This window comes from Ornithodoros turicata, chromosome 4 (genome assembly GCF_037126465.1).
Source record: "Ornithodoros turicata isolate Travis chromosome 4, ASM3712646v1, whole genome shotgun sequence".
In the NCBI taxonomy this organism is placed as follows: Eukaryota; Metazoa; Arthropoda; class Arachnida; order Ixodida; family Argasidae; genus Ornithodoros; species Ornithodoros turicata.
This window is the reverse complement of record NC_088204.1, coordinates 19,731,781-19,747,301: the sequence shown is the minus strand read 5'-3', so window position 1 is coordinate 19,747,301 and position 15,521 is coordinate 19,731,781. Positions and strand designations below refer to the sequence as shown.

The 15,521-nt window shown below is 45.0% G+C and overlaps 1 protein-coding gene across 1 annotated transcript in view; it reads right to left on the bottom strand.

Annotated features, from left to right (window-relative positions):
• LOC135392771 (uncharacterized) overlaps window positions 1-15,521 on the bottom strand; it is a 62,515-nt gene that overhangs the window by 44,235 nt on the left and 2,759 nt on the right. The window lies entirely within an intron of this gene.

Sequence of the window (15,521 nt, the reverse complement as noted above, 5' to 3'; positions counted from 1 at the left end):
GAAAAAACATGTGAGGTTAGAGCGGCATAAAGGCCAACTCGCTCGTCACGTATGTCGCGCACGATACACAAACAGATGCGTCCCCAAAGTTGGTTTCGCAGTTTAAGATGTCCTGAAACGATAGTGGGCCTAAAATGGAGAGAGCACGCTCTTTCCGCCTTTAGATCTGCAGGATCACAGCTCCGCTGTCACCTAATTTTTATATGGATCGAAGAAAAAGGTTCGTCTGTTGTTCGGAGCGTACCCAATAAACAAGAAGTTTCCTGCCGCGTGGGGCCATTCGTCTATTTGACGGAACCGTCATAAAATTGTAGCTCGTAGCGGACGAGCTAAAAGGCGAATTATGGTAGCGGTTTCTTATCAGATTCTATGCGGCTGTCCTGAAAGATGCTATCATCACTTTTGACCCAGACTCTGAATGAGTTATGGATTGCGCCGTTTTCGGCAGAGAAGTTTTCAGCGAAGAAGGTAACTGGAGTTCTCAGATAACCCGTGTCGCTGGTATGCATACACTTATAGGGTCTGACTTTTTCGGGTTAAACCCGATTCCGCCGAGTTTTCCCTCCCGAATCAGTTTCTGACCAATGTGGGTTAAACCCGATTTCTCCCTTCTGTGTCTCAGCTGCTTGAATCTTCTTTTGTTTGCTTGATAGCTTTTGGGAATAGCAAGCCTACACCGTGGCTAACCTTTCCCTTCCCTTATTTGTTACTTTGCATTAAACATATTCTCCCCCCCCCCCCGATTTCTCCCCGAATTCTAATTACGTAGTGCGTTGCATCACGTATCACGTACACGATTTAGTAGTAATCTGTGCGCACGTCTATAGTGAAAATATTATTTGAGTGGGTGTTATCTTGGATGCCAATCTCTCGTGGAGAGCCCGTATCAGGTCCCTGGAAGCTAAAGTTCAACGCTGGACCAATGTCATTTCTCAATTGGCTGGCGCTGCATGGGGGATTGATCAGGAATCGCTCCTATTGATTCGTGGGGCATTGGTTCGGGGAACCATCCTCTAGAGCCTCCCGGTCTTACACGGCATCTCAAGAACTCCTGAAGAGAGGCTTCGGAGCATGTTGGCCAGAAGCTTGAGGATCTGCCTCGGTGTACCCCGCGCCGCTGAAACGCGCATGGTGGTGGCAGGGGCCCGAGAGCTGCCAATAGAGGTCTGACGTCTCAGAGAAACTGTGCGCCATCATCTACGCCTCGTCGCGGAACACCGCCGTCACCCCTTGGTTTCGAAGCTCAAAAGGCGGAGGCAGAGCAACATTTCTCGCTGCATCGCCGCTGTAAAACAGTTGCTACCAGCTTTTGCTGGGAGATCAGTCGTCCCCAGGTTCCCTCTGTGGGTGTTTTCGACACCTTCATCAATCTCTACTACCATTCCTGGGCTCAAGAGCAAGAGGGATCACGTTGCAGCACCCGTGTTGAAACAACTTGCGCTCGACGTGATGCAGTGCCGTTACCCTTCGCACACTGCAGTAGTTACAGATGGGCCGTCCAACTTACACGGCTCCACTGGTGCCTTTACAATTCCGACTATGTCGTCGTGCCACGCGTACCGTCTCTCGCACCGCACCTCATCCATGTCTGCAGAGTTGCATGCCATTTTGTTTTTCTACAAACACATTCTATCCGCCACTATCAGCAGCTGGGTGATATACTGCGACTCCAAGGCAGCTCTCCAGTGTATAGCGAACATGGGCATTCGTGGATCACTTGCGCCAGTATAGCTGTGGAAATACTGGAGGAACTAAGCCGTCTTGAAATGAGCGGGCACTCTATCCACTTCCAGTGGGTTCCTGCACACTGCGGCATCCGCGGCAATGAAGAGGCTGACGAGGCTGCAGCAGCTGCGTATCATTCCCGATCAAGCGTGCGGATTACCCTCCCCAAAGGCGACAGGCGAACCTTCATCAATGATGTGGTGAGGCCTCTCGCACATGCGCAATGGTCCCATGACGTTCCATCAAGAGTTCTGATGCGTGAAGTGGACACTGATTTGGCTTCACCATGCCTTCTCGTGTGCCTTGCCATTTTGCATCGCTGATACACAGGCTTCGTCTCGGGGTTGCATTCACCCCCCATTTCAAGCACCTGATCGGCCGCTCCGACTCTGCTCTGCTCCTGGACTGCCATCTTTACACCTCCCAAAGAGCAGCTCTACAGTGTCGCCTGCAACCAATCGCGGCCGCACCATTCACATTGGCAACCATCCTCGGCCCTTGGTGTAACCAGATCGACCATCGCCAAGCTCTTGAGTACTTCAAGATTTTTCTCCGGGACACTGGTCTCCTCTCTGCCCTATGATGTGCCTGCGTACCTGTGTGCTGCATTTTTGCCTACCGTCCTGATGATGTCTCACTGACTTCACTGACTATCGACCCCTATTTAGCATCGTTCATCACCTCATCACCGGGACACATCTCATTCTATACCCATTGTGCCTTGATCTCTTAGAAATGAACTTCACATAAGCAGCATAATCATCACAGCATAAGTGTCACAAAAAGGCGTACGCCTCCTGTTTTCAACAAATCATGGCAGATAACGATAGCATTCGAGATTATGGTTGGCTAGGAGCGTGCTATGCGGTGAAGTTCATTTCTAGGAGTGTACGGGCTGTTTGCTGGGCAGGCAGAAAAACGTAACCCGATAACACCCAATTGTATCATTAGCACCCGATTTCACCCCGAATTTCAGATTTCAAAATAGCACCCGGTTTTTTTTCTCCCGAATTCGGGAAAGTCATTCAACACGAAAAAAGCAGACCCCACATACACTCTGACTCTAGGTATCGTTCGATTAATACACTAGTCAGAAGGAAAACCCAAGGGCGCTAATTAGCGGAACGGCCGTTACTTCACCTGTAGTCCAACCATCATTTCGAATGACAACGTTCTCTGCCCTGATTTGTTCAAAACAGGGGCATACGCCTCTTTTGCGGCAATTATGAACTGCACAACTGTCACAAAAACGGTTTACGCCTCCCATTTTCAACAAATCAGGGCTGAGAACGATGTGATTCGAAATAATGATTGGACTACAGGTGAAGTAACGGCCGTTCCGCTAACGGCTTTAGGTTGCCGTCTGACTAGGGTATAACACGATCGTTGCATGATGTGCTGAAAACGGGTGGCGTACGTCTTTTTCGGACACTTATGCAGTTACGTCGGTGGAAGACAAATTGCGCGCACTATTTGTTTATTTGCTTACTTTTTTTAAATACGTTCATCTGTGGAGTCGCGCTGACTTCGTCTTCCTTTCGACTCGCAAATATTACATTTTTTAATGTTTGTCGGTAACGCTCTTAGTTCGTGTCAGCGCCGCGAAGCAACGTTGTCACAAAAAGGGCGTACGCGCCCAGCTTTTCCACAAATCGGCAGCGATAAAGGTATCATTCTGTGCAATGGTTTGCCGTCAGCGTCTATATATACGCACGCTGCTTTGCTACCTCGCGAATATTATGTTACCTTAACAAAAGCATTGTTGCCGTTGCCCATTGACCTCACATTCGCGAAATGTGGCCCCGTCGCACGAGTTCGCTCAAAGTCAACGGCATTCATTCTAATGGTCTCCTTGGCCTTCATGCTCAGTTAACTACGTACCATTCATTTTTAAGAACGTGCATTACAAGGTCTTCCCAATTAGTGCAATGTTCCACGTCGGGCTAGCGGTGATGTCCAATTAAGAGAACCCAAAAAGAGGTGCAGAATGTCTTTCGCACAATCAGCACTGCTCGGAGTATAGGGAGACGAAGGGGAACTAAATGTAAAATGAAACCAAACGGTACTGAAGCGTCATATGAGGCCGTTAACGAGTATTAAAATCGTAAGAATAAAAATAAACACGCAATAAAGTGAAACTGGCTAGCTTGTTTCAACACCGGTAATTTCTCGGCAGCGTCAAACGTAGTCGAGGACATATAGAACATCGTGTGTGTGATACCAGTCTCGTTGGTAGTCGCCTCCAGCCATAGCTCGCGGTACTGGTTTTCTTCTCTATCTTTCTTTCTTTCCCTTTTTCATTAAGCCCTTATTGCCCAGACCTTCGGGTTCTTTATGGGCACCTTATCAAAAATAAATTATTATTATTATTCCCAGCCAAGGCTTTGGTTGTTCTTGGGCCGTTAATAAAGATTTTATTATTATTATTATTATTGCTTAGGCAGTGTGCACCGACGTCGTTTGTTAGAGACATCAGGGCGTGCAAAGTATTTTTGCGCGGAGAAAATGTTGCGCTTTTTTATTTGTTTCCGGTACTGACAACTGATCCACTGCACATATTTTCCCTACTGTTTATGCTTAAGCAGAACTTCACTGCATAGCACGCTGTGCAACCATTGCAATAATGAGAAGACGGTCGTTTATTAAAAACCTTAAAACCGAAGACTTTCGTGCAGAGCCTGCACTTCGATCATCAGGTTACACAGTGGCCATACACACAGGACGTACGCAAGTAGAAAGGAAGGGAAAGAGGGAGTTGAGTTTCAGTTTGATTATAGAAAAAAAAAAAAAAAAAACCCCGGAAGATATTGAATTCGTCACTGACGAATTCTGCTACTCCCACAAACGAAATGAAATGAATGAAAGGAGAGAGAAAACTGAAAAGATGAAAAGGTAAAAATAGAAAGAGGGAAATATTCTTTCCCTCCATTTCTACTGTTACGTCCTGTGTGTATGACCTCTCTGTAACCAGATGAAGTGACGTTTTTTAATAAAAGTTGCCCCTAACCGTATTCTCATTATTGTAGTACACTCTAAAAACAGGTGGTGGTGGTGCTGGTGAAAGGGCTAAAAACAGGACTTCACCCCATAGCACGGCGAAGGCCAACCCCATGCACAAGATGATACTTTTACCACTCCCGATTTGTGGAAAGCGCGGTGCGTACGTTTTTTTTTTTTGGGGGGGGGGACTGCATATGGGGTCCAAAAAAGCGTACGCCTCCCGTTTATAACCAATCAGGGGGCAGAACGATGTCATTCGGGATATGGTGATTGGTTCAGTGCGTGCTATGTGGTGAAGTTCCGTCTTTAGACGCTTTCAGACATATGTCGGCACAGTTCCCTGAGAAGTCGGCCCAGGACGCACATTCCCTCAGGACGTCAGTCGTGACGTTGCCCAATTCTGTGAGGCCGACAAGGCGAGCTTTCAGCACTACCACCACCACCACCACCACCACCACCACCACCACCATAATCTGTTTTTAGAATGTAGCATACATACACTCATAAAAATGAACTTCGCCGCATAGCACGCTTCTGGCCAACGGTGACATCGCGACAGCCCGTGTGACAACGTGATAGCCCGAGTGACATTGTTCCTTCTCCAGATTTGCTGAAAACGGGGGAGGGGGGAGGTAGCCATTTTTATGGCAATATGCAATTAATAATTGTCACAAAAAGGCCTACGATTTTCATCAAATCAAGGAAGAGAACGTTGTCACTCGGGATGATGGTCGGCTAGGAGCGCGTTATGCCGTGAAGCTCTGTTTGTAGAGTGTATAGCACGATGCTAGCCAACCATCATCTCGAATAACACCTTTCTCTCCCCTGATTTGTTGAAAATGAGAGGCGTACGCCTTTTTTTGTGACAATTATGTACTGAAACGTCGGCACATTTCCCTGTGAAGTCGGCCGAAAGTTAGAAAAACACGACAGCAAGACACCGTTGTGAAAACAGAGAAAATGGTGAAACAGGAGAGAAGATAAAAAAAAAACAAATGAAGGGAGGCGTATTGTGCACCCTGCAGGCGCAAAAATAGGCCTTCGGTCCCTATGGATTCAATTACAGCATAGGCAGGAAAGGTAGCACCGATCCAACAGCTCGACTGACAAGTCACATATTTGCCGCGTGATTACACGCATTCTATTCACGCAAAGCAAAAACGCTCTAGCTGTTCCGCATATTTACGCTGACCTTTAAAAAGAAAACAAAATAAAAGCGTGAAACTTTCTACTTCCTTGTGATCTGCGAAAAGTCACCCGCCAGAGCGTTCACTCGTTTCGGAGTCAAAATCGCTTTCAAAAAATGCTTCGTGCATGCATAACGCTTCCTACCGTTTATCTCCATTTAAAATAGCGGTTATACGAACGGACAACATTTTCCTCGCGTTTGCGGTATGCAATAAGCGGTTTCGCCGTATAATGTGGCGCTACAAGGCGGTGGGCACTTGCACGAGCGTCACGTAGTTGGCCCTTCTTTTTATTCCAGACGGCTTAAGTTCTCATCGAATCGCGTTCGAGATGGGCAACCGCGATAGCCGTCACCGTCTGCTTCTTCTGCCAGCTGGACTTCTGCTTTGCGATATCAGTCTTAAAAACACTATTTATGATAGCGCTACTTTTCTTTCTTCTTCATCGTTTTGTGGGAAGCTCTTTGCTGGTGATGTGGTGATATACAGCAGATACAAAAACAGTGATACGAATATTATTTTCACGAGTACAGTGTTGGTGCGGAACCGACCAAATCGTCGTCTGCTACGACATACGCTCTTCCGAAGTTGAACTCCACTTTTAGTGCAAGTGGCTCAGTATAGGAACTGAAACTTCAGTTCCTAAGCGTTTTTGGAGTATGCCAATTTCAAAAGTTACAGGAAAATCATATAAGCCATACTCAGCGTAGAAAATAAACAAGGCGACGAAAACATCAGCTTCCTCGTATCAGAATAGGCCAGCATGGCGGTCTCAGGAGTTGTGTGCAGGTACCGTTAGGGGCACTGCCGATGAGCATCCATATGGGACATCGTTTCGGTTTCTGCACCGATAGCTCCCCTTGCGGTACCCGGATACAATTCTCCTGAGACCGCCATATTTCCCTATTTTGATGCAAGGAAGTCGATGTTTTCGTCGCTCCGTTTATTTTCTTACGCTAAGTATGGCTCAAACGATTTTTATGTTGCTTTCGCACGCATAAATGCGCCATCGTGCGCCACCGGAACTTCGTCAGGCAAATAGACAACGAGTTACGTGCGCAAATGTCCCTTGAGCTTATCTGCGCACACCCTGTACACATAGAATTTCACTGCATACACTCTTAAAAATTAACTTCACCGCATAGCACGCTACTAGCCAACCTAGATGATTGACTAGCCAACTAGTCAATCATCTCGAATGATATCGTTATCTGCCCTGATTTGTTGAAAACGGGAGGCGTCCGCCTTTTTGTGACACTTATGTTGTTCATAATTGTCACAAAAAACGCGCACGGCTCCCATTTTCAACAAATCAGGGCAGATAACGATATCATGCGAGATGATGGTTGGCTAGGAGCATGCTATGCGGTGAAATTCCTTTCTAAGAGTGTACCATAGACTGTAAAAACAGAACTTCACCGCATACCAGGCGTACGCCTCTTTGTAACGCTTATGCAGTTATGTTAATTGTCACAAAAAGGTGTGCATCCCGCACACTTGCCACAAATCAGGAGTTATAGCAGTACCATTCTTTGCAGTGGTTGGCACTGGCAACCGTGCTACAACAGTTACGAATTAGAACACCCCACCAAATATAACCATCAAACGCGTTTTTGTACCGTTTCAAAACTTGCTCAAACACGTATGGCGATTATGATGTATCATCTATTTTGTAAGCCTATTGACTTCCAAGTAGTACGTGGATATTCAGTGTCAAGGGCAGGGTCGGTTCTAGAGGGATATCCCCCCTCAATTTCCGTCGTTACATAGATTTTCAATTGACCTTAGGTAGCGTAGTACGATTATGGCCAAGTCAGGACCCCCCTCAGAAAAATCCTGGATCCGCCCCAGGTCAAGGGTGGCTATTACTGCGACGTATCGCGTGTGGGATAACTGGGTTGTCACATATCGGGTATATAAAGAGTGCCCTAGAGACCAAAAGATTGCTATTCGCTGAGATTGTCATCGTAGCCGCTAGACTTGGCAAACGTCGCTGCAACAGCCGGCTGTTGCAGCGAAGTTTGCAAAGTCGAGCGCAGCGCCATTTCGGGCCCAAGCGGCCACGGATCAACATGTAGATAGCTTCATCAGCGGGTTCTGCATGGTGTTTCAAGCGGTATGGCTCAAGGAAAGTCCACAGAAAAGGCGGTGCATCGTGCCAAGTGCGAAGAACTCGAGACCATATATTTGAAAGTGCCGCTGTCGTCTGCTAAATTACCGCGCATTGCATATTTTGGGGCGCTGACGCTGGTGCTCATTCTTGCCACCTGGCCCGCAGAAACAGATCCCGTGGATATCTGAGGTTCGAAATAACTGCTTAATTGAACATTTACGCTACCTAACTTAAAATATCGACAAGACCCCCAATTGCAGAGGCCTAGTCCGCAGCCTAATAATTTCCGAGCATATATATACCACTACTGCAAATGTTGGTATACCGTTTTTGCAGTTCAGTTACGAGTCCAGGTGGACATCTTCTCGAGGACAGTATGTAACCATAGACGATTAATTACCTAAAATACATTACATAACTATTTAATCTGGGGCTTTTGGACAAAAGTGAGACAGCAGAAGGGGAGAAAATCCTCGTTGCAACCATTTCCTTTTTTTTTTTTTTTTTTCAATATCTTGAAATGAGCTCGTGCCTTGAAATATCCAGCGCCGAATATTGCTATATGCAAATGAGCCGAAACTAGAGATGGGACGAATCCAGAATTTTCCGAATCCGAATCCAAGGAAGGCTCTCCGAATCACCGAATCTTTCGAATCCTTTCTTTAAAAAAGAGTTTAGAAAGCCAAGGAAAACAATTCTTTAGAAAAGAGTTTTGAAGCAGAATTTAATGTCTTTGTTTGATCAAAAAGAAGTTAAATAATAGTTCACTTTCAGGAGAAAACATACCAACATAGTTCTTAAATGTAAATTATTAAACATGTTGTTCACCGGCTACAGGAAATACATAAACTCTCGAGTCTGAATTCTTTCCATAAAACTAAGAAACAATCAAATGCGAAACCATGTTAGTTTTAAACTTGTAATGTAGGTGTTCCTGCTTGAACACTTTTCAGTCCATAGCAATGTAAACAAGCAAACAAGAAAACACAACTGAACGTTTTAAATTAATGCCGATTTTTGTTCAAAAACCTCAGCATTCTCATCCGCTCAGGCTCTAGCCCACTGCGTTTCTTATGAGCTATGACACCCGATGTGCTGAAGTGTCTTTCTGACATTACTGTCGATGGGGGTGTGATCAAGAACGTCTTCGACAGTTTCCTCGAATACGGATATTTTTTACTGTTCTTCCAGTACTTGAAGATGTCCGCAGAGGACGGAAGCAGCGGTTCTGACAAGTAGGCATTGATCTCGTTTGAAAAAGAAACAAATAAACTTGGTTGGTGGATTCGAAAGATTCGATTCGCCGTTTTTTTGGCACTGGGATTCGGATTCCCGAATCTCGAATCCCCGCCTAGGATTCGAGGATTCGGTTGGCCCATCCCTACACTCTTAAAAATGAACTTCACCGCATAGCACGCTCTTAGCCCTACCATCATCTCGAATTATATCGTTATATGCCCTGATTTGTTGAAAACTGGGGGCGTACGCCTTTTTTTGTGACAATTATGAAGAGCATAAGTGTCACAAAAAAGCCGTACGCCTCCAGTTTTCAACAAATCGGGGCAGATAACGATATCATTCCAAATGATGATTGGCTAGGAGCGTGCTATGCGGTGAAGTTCATTTCTAAGAGTGTAGCCGAAACCAAAACCGCGCGCCTCATTGGGCAACGTCACGACTGTCGCAGTGGAGACCGTGCGTCCTGGGCCGACTTCATAGGGAACTGTGCCGACATTTATCTTAAAGCGTCTGAGGAAAGCCCAGGGAAAACACACTGTGACAGCACAGACGGCGCCCGGATTCGAGCCCGGGTCACTTCCCAGTCGCGGCGTGGAATGCCATCAGCTTATCTGGGCCGCAAAGAGGTTGATTTCGTCAGCAGAGCAGCACCTAATTCAATCATCTTCATCGCTCCAAAACACGTGGACCTCTGACGTGGAATGAGCGCTGTCCTACCTGCGCTTGTGATGGGCGCGGTTTCTGCTCATTTCAACAACAAAACTTCAGCGATCGATATTTCAACGCACGTGTTCGTTCCAGATTTTTTTCTAAGAATAAAAATGCTTTCGACAAGGACTGTCTCCCATTCCGCTACCTCACTTTTGCCCGGTAATTATTCCAAGGATCGGAACCGGAACTGAACCCGAACCCGATCAATTTTTTTGCTTGTCCTGAACCGAACCGGAACTGACACGAAAAAAATTGATACAGTTACCGGTTCCGGAATCGGTTCAGAGGTGAAACAATTGTACTACCGAACGACCTTTTTTGTTTATTCATTTATTTTTTGTACGATGCCAGATGCGAGTAAAAGTTTGTGACTCTAGCGCGAGTTTTTTGCCGGAGCAAAAGAGAGCCCTGATCCAGCACTTCGCTTTTCGTTTTCAACAGACGGCCACGCGAGTGCAATACGGTAAAATATCAGGTACATATTAAATGTGTTTATTACTTGTCTTGTGTTTTCACCTGCGCTCATGAAATGTTTTTTTTTTTTAATACCTGAAACAGTTATCTCACGCCTTTCTTACAACCGTGTACGATTGAGGGTAAGCTCGCATGCATGTAGCAAAATTGCTGCCGATGAACCGGTTAAACCAGGACCGAAAAAAGTAACGGTTCCAATCCCTGCAAATGTCCCGACCGCGGACCGCTTTTCTTTCTTTTTTTGAGCCGAGTCCGAACCGAGCCCGAGCCGAACCCGAACCGAACCGATATACCTTAATCGGTTCGAGCTGATCATTTCGGTTCAGCGGAGCTAATCCTGAACCGAACCAATATGCCTGAACCCGAACACGAACCGGACCGAAAAAAATACCGGTTCCGATCCCTGAATTATTCATGCAGTAGTTACATATTTTCTTCGAGAGAATGTCTGACTAGCTGTTTTACCCACATGCGAAAACGGCTTCTATGTGCTGCTGTCATAGCTTTGTTTTAAATCTGCAAAGAATAAATAATAATAACAATAAAAAAAAACTGTATATACCGCAACCTATAAACGTCCGTGACTGGCACGTGACCTCGACGTCAGGTTTTGCGCAAGGGGCGACTCCATCAACACAAGAGGGCATTAAGGTCAGGCCGCTCAATGTAAATATCGCCGGCCGGCCTAAGTGTACGGCGGCGGCGTTGTTTCGAATGAAAACTCTAGCAGGTGTTGACGTACGTGGCATTATATAGCACGAAAGTATAGGGGGCGGGTAAAATGCAGAAACAACTTGAATGAGGCACTTGATCAGCATAGATTATTGTCTGGGGGGATGACGGATAGGTTTAGCGGTCAGGAGAAGGGGGCTAACTTGAGAGAAAAGGTGTGGGAAAGGTCGACAACACGCTCGGTGCCAGGCACGTGATGAAAATTTATCGACAAATTATCAGCTCCGTTTCTTTTATACTTTCTTTTCTTTTTGTTTCTTTTTTTTTTTTTTTTTTTTTACCAGTCGTTCTCGACATTGGATGCAACGGGACAAGCTGTCGTAATTCTCTCTCATATACGAAAATAAAAATTATATATTTTATGTATGAAAGACAAGTAAAAGGGACACTAAATAAAATGAAACTGAACTGATTCGAAAACCATTTGCCAGCACAATCCGCGCGAAAGGACACACTTCTTCTCTATCGCCCTCTCTTTCATCGCAGTTATTTCGAAAGAATCCCCCCTCCTCGCTCATAACGAACCCAATTAAACTAGTTCTACACAAAGAAGTTGATCCCAAAGAGTTTCCTTGGACGAACCAGTCTCTCCGGATTTACCCGACATCCATTGCAGCCACTCACACTAAAACGTAGGCGTTACCCCACGGCACACCTCTGACAACTATCCCCCTCCCCGCCCACAAAGAGGGACTCGAATACTTACAAAAAAAAAAAAAAAAAAAAAGAGATACAGAGAGTGAGAGAGAGAGAGAAGAAAATAAATATGGCCACAATTCGTCAGACCCTTACATATAGGCCACTTAGGCGAGTAGGCGGATGCAGCTTGTCTGCCAGACACGAAGAAAAGAAAAAAGAGAGAAATACATGACACATGTTACCAGTATGCAAATCAGACTACAGTCGGGTTTAACCGAAGTACGGCATCTCGGTTGCTGAAGGAGAACTTTCTATTCTTGTTATATTTAATTCAAACAGCCAAAACAGCAAAAAAGAAAGACGGCCAGAAGCATATACCTATATTTATTAATTACAATAGACTTGCCACGAATAAATAGGTAGATGCCTCCTGGGCGTCTTTTTTTTTTTTTTTTCACCTTTCAATCACCGTCTTGTGAGGGATCGGAACCGTTAGTTTTTTTCGCTTCGGTTCGGGTTCAGGTTCAGGCATATTGGTCCGGTTCAGGAAAGTTAATTTTGAGCTGATTGATGGGCAACTTAAAAGCAAGCACATCCTTACGATTCTCAAATAACACAAATATGATTTTGTTGTTGTTGCTGCCGACACAGCAGTGGTTCACCTCAACACTATGTTACAGATCTGCATTTCAGGTGCAACGTTACGGTGGCACACTGTACTCTCTATGTTCACTCATCGTATACACGTACCCCGTTACAACAATGCAGCTCGGGGACTGGCCGTTATTTCCAAGTTGCTGGTCGACTAAATTCGCGTACAAGGTGGTGGTGGTGGTGGTGACGGAAGGAAAACGTAACTAGAGTCACCAACTCGCCCTTTTGCCTCAGTGTCGATACTCTGAAGCCCAGCTTGTTTAGCTACTCAAGTTTTCTTCAGTTTCGGTTTCGTATTTGGCTGGCAGCGCGGCTCAGTCCGCTGTGTACATCGTAGTTCCGATCTCTTACAAGGCACATTACATCTGAACCGTTTCGCGAACCGGTAACCGCTTAAATTTATTTCGGTTCAGTTCAACCCGAGAAAAAAATGTTTCGGTTCAGCTCCGATTCAGTGAAAAATATGGGTTTTAGCGGTTTTCTGTTCGGGCTCAGTTTCGATTCCGATGCCTGGTCTTGTCGGCAACTTGAGGTTGTTTTTACACCTTTTGTTTTTACGTTAGTATGACAATAATAAATTATACATATATAGAACATTTGAAACAACATGTTATCTTCTGGTGGAGACAACCCACCATGCTGTTTTTACACTGAACATGATTATATAGAGAATACACTGCCCGTCTTCCGTACTTCGAGCAAATCTAAAAACTACCTGCAAGGATGGCATTACATTTAGATATTCAAGGTTCAGCAGAAAAAAAAAAAGAAACATTTTCAGCGAAAATTGCGAAACAAAACTATGACAAAACCCGCGTGTGAACGTCGCTCTTGCAAACGTCTCAACGTTTTGCATACGACATAATTTTTTAATCATTCAATATAGATTAATTAATATAGCTTGGAAAACCTGCAGGACACCCGCGGTCCACAATGTACCCCCCCCCCCCAAAAAAAAAAAGAAAAAAGAAAGAAAGAAAAGAAACACCTGTACGTATATCTTGAGTAACGTACTCAAAATCCTCGATTTTAAATTTTTGTTTGCATTTTAGTATCTGACTCGCATACTTTTTCCTAAAGGTATTTTTAACCTATTTCAAAGACGTTTTCAGCATTTTTTACTCAATACCTTAATTACTTTTTGTTTGTCTTTTTATTTTTGACTAACGACTATTTTGGAATGCAGCGCATACACGAGCCAATAATGCGTTATAGGATCAAATAATAATAATAATAAATCTTTGATGACCAATACCCAAGTGCCATCTTCAATGCACCTTCAATACTTTTCAAAAAAACTTTCCTTTCCAACTATTTCTGGCTTCAGTACAGGTACTGAAGGCAGACATACGAGATATTAGACCTAGTATCTCGTACATGTCTGCCTTCCCACTTCATGAAAAAAAAACCCCTATACATATCACATTGACTTCGTCTCAGTCGTCTACCTCTATAGCAGTCATAACTCTTCCGAGTGAAGGGCTGAAAGGCACAAAAGAACGGCTCTTGTCGAGGATATGCAAATATATGCTCAGAGCCATCTGCCTTTCGGGACGCACTTGGAGTGAGATAGACGGGTCAAGTTCGGGCTGAAAAAGAGGGGGGCTGTAACGAAAGAAGATTTAGGACAATCACGCGCTCATGCGGAAGACCTAGAACGGCAACGGTGTTACGTCCGTTCGACATCGATATTATTTGCGGCTCTCTGATGATGCAACGCGATGCTGCCTGCCAAGTGAGAGGAGGACCCATTTTCACGAAATCCAGACTGGATGTAAAGTGGTTCATCCCAATCGAGGGCCGTCCGAAGATGGACATTATTTCGAGGTGAAGGTGTAACCACTTCAGACTTTTCAAACTGGTCGAACACTATATAGCGAGTTTTAGCATACGAGATCCGATAAGCAGTTTGGGTACGCAGAGAAATAGCGTAGTCAACCCTACGCATGCACTGTACACAAACTGCGCTTTCCGCTTTGGGTGCGCACGCGAAAAGGTATAGTCTTAACCCAAGCGCTTCGGGGACCCAAAGATGTAAGGGGATGTCGCTGCGCACGCCCCGAATCGAAACAGTGTTTTGCGCAATGCGCACTCACGGTGACGACGACTCTGTGTTGACCCAAAACCCAATAATATTTTTCGAAAATAGCGTGGGTGCCCAAGCTCGCCCCAAAGCAGCGAGAAAACTGGCGCCAAGTAAAAGTTAGTAAAAGAAACACGCAGGGAGGAATATAACGTGGCTTCAACCGCAGGGACCGGAACCTGCATTTTTCGACGGTTCATGAATCTTGCAAACAAATCACATCGCGCATTACGTAGCGGCATCGCTGTCGAGTGATGTGTCAACAAACAACTCGTCCAATGCTTTTGTGCATCTGTCGGACGAGAGCGTGACATAAGCAGATATGTTCACGTTCGGTTCTTTTGTTGTGAACACAGTTTTGGTATGCTCCCTGAGTTTTTATAAAAGACTAAAATATGAAATAATTGATTTTTCGTGCACGGCGCGCGATGGGACATTTGTGCCAATAGCTGACAGGTGCACTCTACCGATATGTCTGCCGTGAAGGAGAGACACAGGGTCGGCAAAATGCGGGGGGGGGGGGGATGAAAAAGCAACTCTATTGCTGCTCATCCGTTGAGAGCAACAGCGAGCACAGCAAGTGTTGCTTCGCTTCGGCAGCCCCATCTTCACACTGCAAACTTTTCGGTGTTTGACGCCATAATGAAACAGTGCGGCAATGCTAGCGGCCTTTCGTATAGGTATCCTCAGACGATCTTCCGCGACTATATGTATTGGTTTGTTGATATATTTATATTTATTGGTCGTGAGACTTTGGTTTGGTTGCATTATGATTTATTGACGATGACAGCGTGATTTTACCAATTCGAATTTTTATTATATATATCTTTTTAATAAACTTTATTTGTGTCAAAAGTAGAAGATATTTAAGATTTATCCTATTTTACAATTTCAAGGTATATACTTGGGTTTAGCTAAAATTTCTATTTTAGGAATGGGATGATTAAAAAAAAGATAAATTTAT